General features: G+C 32.5%; 1 protein-coding gene across 1 annotated transcript in view; it reads left to right on the forward strand.

Moving 5' to 3' along the window:
* The window catches only part of LOC133195887 (protein lifeguard 4-like), a 396544-nt gene that overhangs the window by 302883 nt on the left and 81409 nt on the right, over window positions 1-12252 (forward strand). The window lies entirely within an intron of this gene.

Below are 12252 nucleotides of genomic sequence, written 5' to 3' on the forward strand. Positions count from 1 at the left end.
AATGAAAGAACATAAAAAAGTCATCGGTTTATGCAGCAGTGCAATGTCAGGGGTTTATTTTCAGTTTATCATCAATTATTTTGTATTACATATTGAAATAATTAAGGAGAGGAATCAGTAAGTTGTTTCCATTCCTTTAGATTTATTCAATGAAATACATTGTATGTTCAAAAACAAATAAAACAAGATATCAGGAAGAGCATCCTATGGTATAGTTACAAAGATGTAGATAATATTAGATAAAAATTGACACTGCTATCCTGAAGATGAAAAAAATGCACGACTGTATATGGATACTCGAACTATCATGGTAGGTAAAATAGAATTTTATTGGGGGAGCATGATTAAGGTGACTGGGGATTTGTTCTTTTTATTATGCTTTTGAGGTATCTATAACTAGATAGCTTTTTTTCAATAAAAAAAAATTTACAGACAGAAAAAGAAGAAGTCATTAAACGGCTAAGAGAAGAAAAAAAGGAATTAGGGGAAAAAGTAAATGATTTGACAAATGCAGTCCAAAGAAAAGATAATTCCAAGGCAGGATTGCAAAAAAACATGAGAAGGAAAGACAATCTGGAGAAAGATAAATGAATTGGTAAACTCTGGCCTGCTTACCTGCAGTTATTTAATGTTTATTTTGTGCTTTTGTATTGTTTGATATGGTACATCTATTGATAAAAATAGTACGGGTGTTGTTTTATTGCTTTCTAGTATGTTTGTATTATTGTGTTGGTATAAAATTATATATATTTTGATTACTGACGGAACTTCTCGGTGACAAACATATCCATTCAATAACGACAACATGAAATTTAGGCTTATGAACAACTGTACATGTGCAATGTAAATATTATGTAATTAACGAACATGTACATGGCACTATAATAGTAATCGAAAGGCATGTGCAAAAATAGAAATATTTTTTTATGTTTTTAGACAGACAGATAGACCTATTTACAATATTAATTTTGTTTTCCAAGAAATGTTTGAAAATACTATATGACTGTATTCATTGCTTTTAAAGGTTTTTTTTTTTTTTTTTTTTTTTTTTTTTTTTTTTTTATTATTATTATTATTATTATTATCATTATTTTATTTTTTTATTATTTTTTTTTTATTTATTTATTCATTTTTTTTTTTTTTTTTTTTTTTTTTTTTTTTTTGCAAATTAAAGGGGATAATTATAAACCTAACTTTAAAAAATTAAAACGGCAATGTAAAAAAGAATTATATATTTTTTATGAATTTCCAATACAGTTAGACTGTGTGTGTGTGTTATTTATATATGATTTTTATATCAGTTCCAGAATTCTAGAATGTTTACCAATATATAAAAACTGATTATGACATCTAAATCTTAAGTTCAAGAGCATATTTTTAAGTTCCATAGGAAACATTTCCTGCGGCTTTACTTTTGTTTTAAACAAAGTGAAGTTTACCAATAGGAGTCGCCCGCGTGGCGCAGTTATTAGAGCGTTTCCTCTAGTGTAGCGGAGTAAGAAGTTGATCCTTACGTCGCGGGTTCGAATCTACTGTGGGACACGGAGACTGTTTCTTCAGATGAGACCTATAAACAACCCAGGCTCCGTGTCACATTAGGAACTTGCACAAAAAAGATCCCTCAGTGCTGAGTACAGGTCTAAAATTGTATACCTCCACCGGTGGGTAGTGGCAACTTAATATGAGTGAAGAATTCTCAAAAATCTCAAAAATTAACAAATGAAGAAGATCAAAGTGCTAGAAACACGGACAAACATTCATTGAAAACAACGCCCATATGATGTGACGGTACATATTGTTGTTTTGTACATATCATATTGCACTATCCTCACTGCAAATATTGTCGTCCATCGACACATATTATCGCTGATGTAAAGACGGATAATGACTCTCGTAGAATAATGACTAGGAATCATTTTTTCACGTCGAAAAATGGCCCTCGTTCATTATTCGACGTCGAAAAATGACCCGTTTCCTTTAAATAAATCGTGGCATTATCTTTAAAATGTGTATATCTTACGTGAAGAAAAAATCAACCACCAATAGCAAAATAACCCAGTTCTTGTACATTTTGTTTTGGATATACATTTTATTTCTTCTTTTTTGTTAAATATATAGAGAATTATAAATCAAAAGGCTTGTGATCCAAAATGTTAACCTGAGGAATACGTAAAATATCATGGTCTCTTTAAATCATTCTAATAAAAAGATCTGTCTTTTATGACAAATTCACCATTAATCGATTTGAATCAATATTATGTGAAAAAGCTTCCATTTTGAATCGAGAAATGTTTCATTGTTTAAAAAGAGATATGCACATAAGCCCTGCTCTCCGATTATTACTCGGTGATTTATTTTGATAAGGAATTATTGCATTTAAACTATTAAAACACTGAAAATCTATAATCATGCAAAATATGGAGGTAAATATTACACAGGATATACATGTACATGTAGATGTCTACTGCACAGGCATGAAAAGAAAAGATAGTCTATTAAAGAAAATGATCAACGTACACGCTGCATACAAAAATCGCCAATAGAATTTTTGGCAAATCAGACAAATTTGCCAAATTCAACTACTCTACAAATAACTTTACTCTGATGTATAATTATTTGATTATAGATGAAGTTATAGATTTATCTTACAGTATGATATATGTGTCGTACGGTTTGTTGAGGAAAAAACTATCGCATTTAGAGCGTAGGGCACAGCTTCTCACTCTCATTGCCGAAGTCTGTGTATAGGTATACATGTAGATATCATGGTTTTAGAGAAAAAAGTATGTAGTTAAGAAAATCCCTGTTCTCACTCAAACTATTTTAATTGCTTCTCTTCGCCCTCCAGAAAGCGATATGATTCAGTCGCTTATAATCAGACTAAAAAATAATCGAAAGTCAATGGATATTGCCTTACAAAAGTCTTAATCTAAAAAGTTACATAAATACATGTTTCTATAAAAGATAATACATAAGTTACCGATCAAAGTACACATGTGGTGGTGAATTCCGGTAGTTGAATTTGGCTAAAAGTCGGTTGAGAGTATTGATACACTTAATATGGTCAGAACGGAAGAATTTGAAAGGTACGATAAACACACAACGCCTCCGGCCCTCAAACTATCCCAATATATTTTTCAAGAAAGGTGTGAACTCGGAATTGACCATAAGAATTTTTCAAATCACAAGAAAAACACTTTCCGAGTAGCCGGACTTTCAGAGCCATCTAGCGTCGTGCGATTTCGATCGACAGGTGATCGAAGCACGAGGATTTCGTGTGCGAGGGATAGAAAAACTGATTTTACACATGTTGTAAATGGGTTGAATATCAAACAAACGCAATTCAAATATACATGAATGGTTGTGACTTTTTTTTAAATCATATACGGTACCAATTTTGATGCACCAGATGCACATTTCGATAAATTATGTCTCTTCAGTGCTGTGACTTTTGTAATATAAATAAAACAAAGAAGAAATAAAAGTAAATAACTTTTTATACACAATTTATGCGAAAGAGAGGATAAAAAAAATTACTCTCTCTCTCTCTCTCAGACATTGTTTCTTTACACACTTCGCAATTAAATTACTTACACTGAAATGATTTTCAGAAAATAAATACTAGTTTATGAAAAGAAAAGAAATTATCCTCTTACGAGAATTGCTCTTCGACATTATTGTACACAGGAATTTCATGTTTTTTTTCCTGTCGATTCTCGCTTATAAATTCAGAATTATGTGTGTTAGTTATAATATGAAGTATTAATTCATATATATTTTACATCATCATGAAGACAATAAATGAGTGAGTATTACTCAGCAACATTATATGTTCGGATTGTATACTAACACAAATGCGCTCGATGCTATGTAATCTTCCTTCGTTACTTGAGCATCTGGATGAAATATATGGAGATAACGAACAGTATTCAAGCTCAAAAAATCCATTAAACAATACAAAATAGGAGCAGAGCAAACACGGACCTCCAAACATCAGAGGTGGGATCAGGTGCCATGGAGGAGTGAGCATCCCCTGCCGACCGGTCACACCCGCCGTTTGCTCCTTGTCATGATCGGGAAATAACGGAAAAATCCGTCGACAATTCAGTGTGTAAAGAATGGCCTAACAATTAGTATGAAAAATGTCAGTCAGCATTTGACTCAATGATAAATTATATTTGCCGACAAGGTCATTGTATCGACCATAGAACTTACGAAATGATGACTTTAAACGAGACAGCTGATATTCTTGTTTCATCAACTTGTTTGTCAATAATATACCTCGTTTTAGAAATTGTACATACGTTGAGCATGCTCTTGCGTATCGAATCAACTGAGAGATATATACCCCGTATGCAGGTGAGGAAGGTATATTGCTGCATTAGTAAGGGAAGTTGACGATTGAAAAGTTAAAATCATCACGTTTATCATAAAGCTTGGTTGTTGGATTACCATTAACGTCTTTTTCATGTAAAATATCCAAATATGAAACAAATGTGTCAGACTCTGTGGTATCTTTTATCTCAAGCTCACCAGGATATATCGTATCGACATAAGAATGGAAATAGCCATTGTTAATTGACAATACGTCGTCGATATATCTAATTGTCGAGTTGAAGGGCACAGCAAGTGTTTTCTTCTTTTCACATACAAGATTTTGGACATATTCTGCTTCATATGAATACAAAAAAGTCTGCTAAAAACGGGGCGCAATTGGTACCCATGAGAATTCCAATAGATTGTTGGAAGACCTGGTCTCCAAAAACCACATAGATATTGTCAATCAGAAACTCAAGCATCTTTTTAATGTCAACTTCAGAGTACTTGTGTGTATGAACAGAATGTTTTTAACAAAATAATTTTGCAAATGACCAATGACAAGGTAAGTAAATTAACGCAGCTGTCAATGATATCAAAAAGCCTGGATTTTAATTTATCGTGGGGAATGGTTGTGTATTAAGTTGAAAAGTCGTAAGTTTTTAAGATGTTGATTTTGGTAAAATCTTGTGATTTCAAATTTTCCAAAAGTTCATTGGAATTTTTAAGTATCCACATCTGATTTACACCACTTCTCGATTATATTGTTGCACAGTACTCTTGAAGTTTCTCCTTCACTACTGTTAATATCTTAGTGCTGAGTAAAGAAAGAAGCTTGGTTGAACATTTTCTGGATCCCACTATGTATCTTTGTTTGTAAGGATTTTTATGTTTAAGTTTCGGAATCCAATATAAATAAGATAATTCAAAGTCATTTTGGTTGTTTGGAATAATAAAAATATTCAAAACTGACATATAATTTTGAAGAATTTCTTCTTTAGAAAGGGAACTATGAGTCTAAGTTGGATTACCACTTGTAGAATTAAATCCAAGTTCCTTTAAAATACATTTAATGTAATGAGCCTTAAAATAAAGACAATGTTGTTACCTGCTTTGTCAGCAAGTACCAGTACATACTGATCATGTAATCTATCTAATTGTTTTTTCACTTCTGGATTATTGAATATAGAAGGATAAATGGTTCTCATATTGCCCCTCAATCTTTTAATGCGCGATTTTAACATACATCCGATACATTTAATCCATTCTGACAAAGTATCAAGGTTTCTTTTTGATGTCTGGCCCATCGCCTGGCGTAGTCCTCTACAGAATCCATAATATTTATGAAATTCTGACGCCAATTGAAGGATCGGGGTTCCCTATATTTAGGACCTTTTAAAATTAGTGATCTAAGGTCCTCATTATTAACTATATTTACGTCACCAGTAATAACATGTCCAACAGAACTATAGTTATAGGGTGAAGAAGAACATTAACACGATGGAGGATTATGTTTCAGTTATTCGATATCTAGGCCCTGTAAAGTATTCTTGTAATTAAAAAGTTTGGAAGCAATAGTCGCTGTATATTTGTATTAAATACAAGGTGTAGTCTTTAACTTGAAATATGGTGGAATACAAGACTAGACCCTTTTGTGATTAAGAATATTACTATGTTAACCGTGTCAATTCCTTTGTTGGCATATTGAAGTTTAAGGAAAAAACGGATTGTTTTAGCTGCATTTTCTTCAGTAAAACGTGGGGGTTTAAAAAGCCTATGATTTCCAATATCCATAATCACAGATCCGAGCTGGTGTTGAGGAATCAAAAATGGACTTTCCTTGACCTTTTCAAGAAGACTATTTAAAAGTTACAAAGGGACAGAGTAAAGTTTGGTGCGAATATGATGTACACCTAACTGTTGATATACGTAAGGTAGTAATGAATCAAAAGAGACATCGTGTATTAAAGGTTTATTGTAAAACCGTGTATTAAAGTTTTATTGTAAAACCGATGCCCATAACCACACTTACGTCTCTGTGTATGGTTTAAAAGTCCCGTCACATTTACACTGTTACACTGTGGACTGGAAAGATTTCCAACACTATCGACATTGTCATTACATCCATAGGGAAAGGCTGTCCCTAGCTTTCTAATCCAAAATTCTTCTCGTTGTCTACGGAAAGGTGTACTCAGTGATGGACTGTTTGTGTGCTGGTAAATCTTTTCTAGAATTCTAACTGTCATTGACAAAATAGAATGATCATGTAAATTAAAATGCCTGTATCAAAGTTGATGACCCCATTATTTATCTGAAATCTATGACCTGATATTCTTTTATTGAGTGATCCCTTGGTTTCATCAACATAAAAAGTCCACAAATATTACATTCTATTCCGTAGACAACATTAGAAGATTTGCAGTGCGGCGCGGTGTGTCTACCTGTGTATTTCAAATTCACACCCACTGTGCTAAACCGTGTACATGGTATAACAAAGACCATTTCACACGGTGCATTTTCCACCGTGCAACGGGGAATACTCGTGACCTCTACTGTACCATCTTTTTTTTCTGGATAATCTCTTTTATCATAAATCTTGTATAAAGAAGAGACATCAAATCTGTTCGAACAAATGTGTAATTTGCTAAGTTGTCCAAGCAAATATCCAGTATGTCCGAACAATCCCGATCAAGAATGCAAGAACAATTTCATCTACTTTCTTCTAAGTGTATTTAAATTGTCCAAAGCAAGAACTTATTTGTACACACATATCTTGTTCGTCCGAACGAAGAACAAATTTGTCATAACTATTGGCTTATTTGTCAGAACATAAATCAAATTCGTCCGAACAATTATATATATTTCTGGGCTTCAACGACACCATACTGTTGTAGTTTATTTCGTATTTATAGACGTTATGGACTTCGTGGATTTTTGTAATTTTTTTTAAAGTTATTAAAATTCTAGAATTACAAAATATATATTCTTACATTTTTTTTAAATGGCAAAATGAATGTACTTGCCAATAAGGTCATAATAATACAGTGTAACCCAGGTTTTTCGAAATGCTGACTTTGATTGAGTCTGTTGAAAACCCTGTAATATCAACTTATTTGTCAGTATCTTCCCTTTATTGTACTCAGAGCATGCTCTTACAAACCGAATAAGTTATGAGACAAATATCATATGCAGGCGAATGTGAAATATTACTACAAAAATATATGCAAGGATTTTGCGATGGAAAAGCCGATTCAGAAGTCATATTGCCATATAGTTTAGTTGTTAGTTGGCCATAAGCCTCTGTAATCAGTAAAATATCCAAATATAAAACGGATGAGAAAAAAGTCCAAGACAACCGTTTCAACCAATAGCCACTATGACGTATCTATTGCACGATTTTTATTGATCATGAGTGCTGAAAACTCAATAGGTGAAATATGATGTAACGAACAGCAACGAAGCACATACGTCAGAACAAACAAGGACCTCTAAAACATCAGAGGTGGCATAAGGTGCCACGGAGAAGGAGTAACCATCCCCTGTTAACCGGTCACCCCGCTGTGTGCTCCTTGTCATGATCGTGCATGCAACGCAAAAATCCGTAAACAATTCAGCGTGAAAATAATGGCGTAACAATTTGGATAAAAAATGTAGGTTAACATTCGACTTAACCATCGACTGTATTTCATAACAGGGTCATTGTATCGACCATAGAATTCGCAAAGTGTTGACTTTAAATGAAACTGTTGATATCCTTGTAGCATAAACGTATTTATGAATAGCTTCCCCGTTGTAGAAATTGTTCGTAGTTAGAACATGCTCTTGCGTATCGAATCAACTGGGGGACATAAACTCCATATGCAGGTGATAATGACATATTATATTAATACTGCATGTAGTTGAGGGTAACACGGAAAATTTTCACCCAAAGAAACTATTGTCAACCGAGGCGCAGCCAAAGAATGGCAATGGTTTTCTTGGGGGTGGAAATTTTCAATGTTACCCTCAACTAGATGCAGTATTTATTATACTATACTGAATGCTTATACTAATACAAAGAAAGGTGAAGAGCGCGCATATGGATTCCGCGCTGTTAATATTTTATATATATCAAACAGTGTTGTCTGTGGCTATGTTCTATCGCACTGGAGTATATGATTTCATCATTCAGAGAATAAAAGTGTTTTTTAACAGATCTTTTTTCGACGAATAAAATTCAAGTAATTTACATGAAAGTATAGTATTTCTACATAGATAAGGGAATTTGACGATAGTAAAGTTGAAGTCATCACATTTATCATAAAGTTTTGAAATTAATTTTGTTAAAAAGAAAAAAAAATGAGTACAATCCCTAATTATTTTTTTTTCATTAAATCTTTTCCTTATCTAAGAAAGCGCATTGCTGCTAGTTGAAAATATTTTTTGCTATGTCGTACGTACGAGATGCTAAGTCGTACGAACGAGAAAGTCGTACGTAGGATATAATAAGTCGTAATTACGAGATAAAATGTTGGAAAAATTAAGTCGAACGTTCGAGATAATAAGTCGTAATTACCAGATAGTGAGTCGTTAGAACAACATATACTAAGTCGAAATAACGAGATAATAAGTCGTTATACCGAGCTACTAAGTCGTAAGTACAAAAAAACTAAATCATACAAACGACATTCATTAAGTCTCGTACGTCCTAGATGATTAGTCGTAATAACATAACAAGGTAGCCCTTTCACACACAGCACACAGACACTAACGAAATAGATTTTTTGGAATCTTTCATATAAATATTTAAATAAATTTATTTATTATCTTTTTCTGGTTAAAGAATCCTTATATTTTTGTACAATTTTGGTCGGGTATCCCCCCCCCCCCTCAGATAATTTCCTGGACCAGTCCTCAATTTCTTATTAAAAGACAATGTAAAAATTTGAAGGAAAAATTGTATTAATTGTGATTTTTTGGAACCAAAAGCAATTTCAAACTATATAGAATATGTCTATGAAAGTAAATGAATCTTATGATTGCTTATCTTAATGGCAACAGCAAATTCACAATAGCGACTTTTTAAAGACTTATTTTTCACTGATTTGCTTTAATAGTTGTTAAAGATTATTCAAATGTCGTCATAAAATTGCGATTAAGCAAAGTAAACAATGTAATAAGTAATATTACTGTTTGAAATAAGCCAATGGCAACCAACTTACAGCAAACAACAACTTAAATATCTTACTAAAAATGTACGTGTTAATAATCCAGTAAAGCGGATTCAACGGAGAAAACATGTTTAGCTTGGAAAATTTTGTCCAAATACGTAAATGATCGTATATATTGGAAATGGGAAAGGATATCAAACTTTGCATCATTTGTTACTATGGCAACAAGAAATCTAGCTTGCAACAAAGTACGAAAGATTTATTTTTTACTAAGGAAAAAAAATCTAGTACAGTTTACCAATGCTATGATTGTTGATTTAATATATTTGATCTAAAACAGATTCCCTATGCATGTACTGAAAACTGACATATCTATAGCAACAAGGACTTATGTGTGTTCAATCTCGTTTTCATAACTTATTATGTCATACGTTCGATTAGTATATGTCGTAATTACGACTTGTTATCTTGTACTTACGACTCTGTATCTCGTTACTACGACTTATTATCTCGTTACTACGACTTATTATCTCGTTATATCGGCTAGGCATATGTCGTTATAACCTATCATCTCGTTATAACGACTCTGAATCTCGTACGTACGACTGAGTTTCTCTTTATAAAGACATTATCTTGTTATAACGACTTAGTATATGTCGTTATAACGACATATAATCTCGTAATTACGACTTACTATCTCGTACGTACGACTTAGAATCTCTTTAAAATCTCGTACTAGTCTAGTTCGTACTAGTCTTATTCGTGGATGACGCGAATTAAGGTAGAATTAACAATATTATAAAAATGACACTGGCACTATATTCTGTAAATATTGGATGTTTTATCTCTCTGTGGTAAACTTGAATCTGCCACAAAGACGTCAACCCCCACAGCCCCCCCCCCCCCCACCTCAAAAGATATATGCAGTGAATCAAGATAGAATATATATCAGATAAAATATTAGATCTAACTTCTTATTACTTAAAATAATGTAAAATAATTTGTTCTTTATTGCGGCCAATCTGCATAATAGAAGGGAGAAAGGGTGGGGGTCAGCCAAATGAAATAATATATATGACAAGAAAAATAAAACAGATTTAATAATCGAACTGCGAGTATTCTTTATTTTCCGTATATATAAGCGGATCTATACTATACTCAGATTTAACAAATGCTAGAGGAGGGACACAAAGATATGCTTGCCTCTCCCCTTCAAAAGTGGTGATGTGGACAGTAGCCCCCTATGCCCATGATCTAACTGCTGATTTCTCTCCACCCCTTTTTCAAAACAATTTTTTAATCTGCATCAGCAGATAATCGTATACAATAGCAAATATAGAGTACAGTAGCTTTCACTGGATGCCGAGTGAAGTGATGAAGATTCATTAGAATTCCCGCCCCGCGAAATTAATTCAATAACAATATTATCTCACTTCTTTCTCGGAAATATTCATATATCTATATCGATAAAAGTATATATTTATTTTTACATATCGATATTACCATATTGATATCAATAAATATCTTTCTTTGATCAATATATTGAAATCAATATTTTTTAAGTCGATAATACTTATAGCAATAAAACCAATCAATTAAAATAAGGTGCCTTAAATTATATTAAAACATCTAGATTCAATTCAAAATATGTGTATAAGTAAGGAGTAATGATATCAACATTGATAAGACAATAAAATATAAGAGAATATGCAAGTTATAACACAACAATTGAAGAGACCTTTTACGCTTCCGTAAGCGTCTGACCCTAGCAAAGCATTCTAAAGCAATCAGTATGGTGTCTGCAGGGCTATCCTTTCAAAAAAATTGTTTTTAAAAAATTGAAACATTTTTTTTTCTTTTAGCAAAATCTTGTTGCAAATAGATTAACAAGCATAAAAGTGTTTTCTATGGATAGTCACGGCATTAAGGAGTCACCGCATGACGATTTCAGGTTTGTTCCACAAAATTGGAGCAGCCGGAAGTTGGATGGACTTGGTATGAACACCAAGACACTGGATGACTATTAAGTGATACAAGTGTAACTTTTATCAAAAGTTTGCCGTCTTAAGCCACAACAAAGGCATCTGAGGTTACTTTTTATAAATATATATATACCCCCTATTTAATAATTATTATGTAGGGGGTATATACCGGGGTATTATATACCTTTAACAGTAAACTAAAATTAATATACCAAGCTTTATTATTTTTTGAGTAGTTCTTGAATTTGTACTTTTCATAAAGATTTTTACAGACATTAGCCCTCTCATTTAAAAGACAGTGCTAAACAAAGTCAGAAAAAAATAGAATTAATTAACACAAATTTTCATGTTTGCATTCAATTTCTATCAACCATGAAAAGTGAGACACTTTAGAATAGTTGCTATAAAAAAAAATTGTCAGTTTCATTTATTGCAATTTTCTTTTGTTCGTTTTGTCGATTTTTTAAGGTCTAACGACAGGTTCCTCAAATATCGGTTTTATATATCTTTATAATACATAAAAAAATATTCATAAATGTCATTCTCTTGCAATTTCTGAATTGTTTTCAAAATGTATTATATAATAAGTACACCAAAAATTGTAATACTGGCAATTCAAAAGATTACCAAAAGGAAACACCACCCTCTGGTATCTTGCACAAATATAATGCCTGGTGAGGTACCTCAATTGTTTGTGAGGAAACTTGTTAAAGTACCTATACTTCAGTGACAAATTCTTGGAAAAAATATATATTAATGAAGAACGCGTCTCCAGACCTTAAAGATTGGAAATTTAGAAAAAT

Source organism: Saccostrea echinata, unplaced genomic scaffold (genome assembly GCF_033153115.1).
Source record: "Saccostrea echinata isolate AGI-Se365-2 ecotype Australia unplaced genomic scaffold, CSIRO_AGI_Sech_v1 ptg000029l, whole genome shotgun sequence".
Lineage (NCBI taxonomy): Eukaryota > Metazoa > Mollusca > Bivalvia > Ostreida > Ostreidae > Saccostrea > Saccostrea echinata.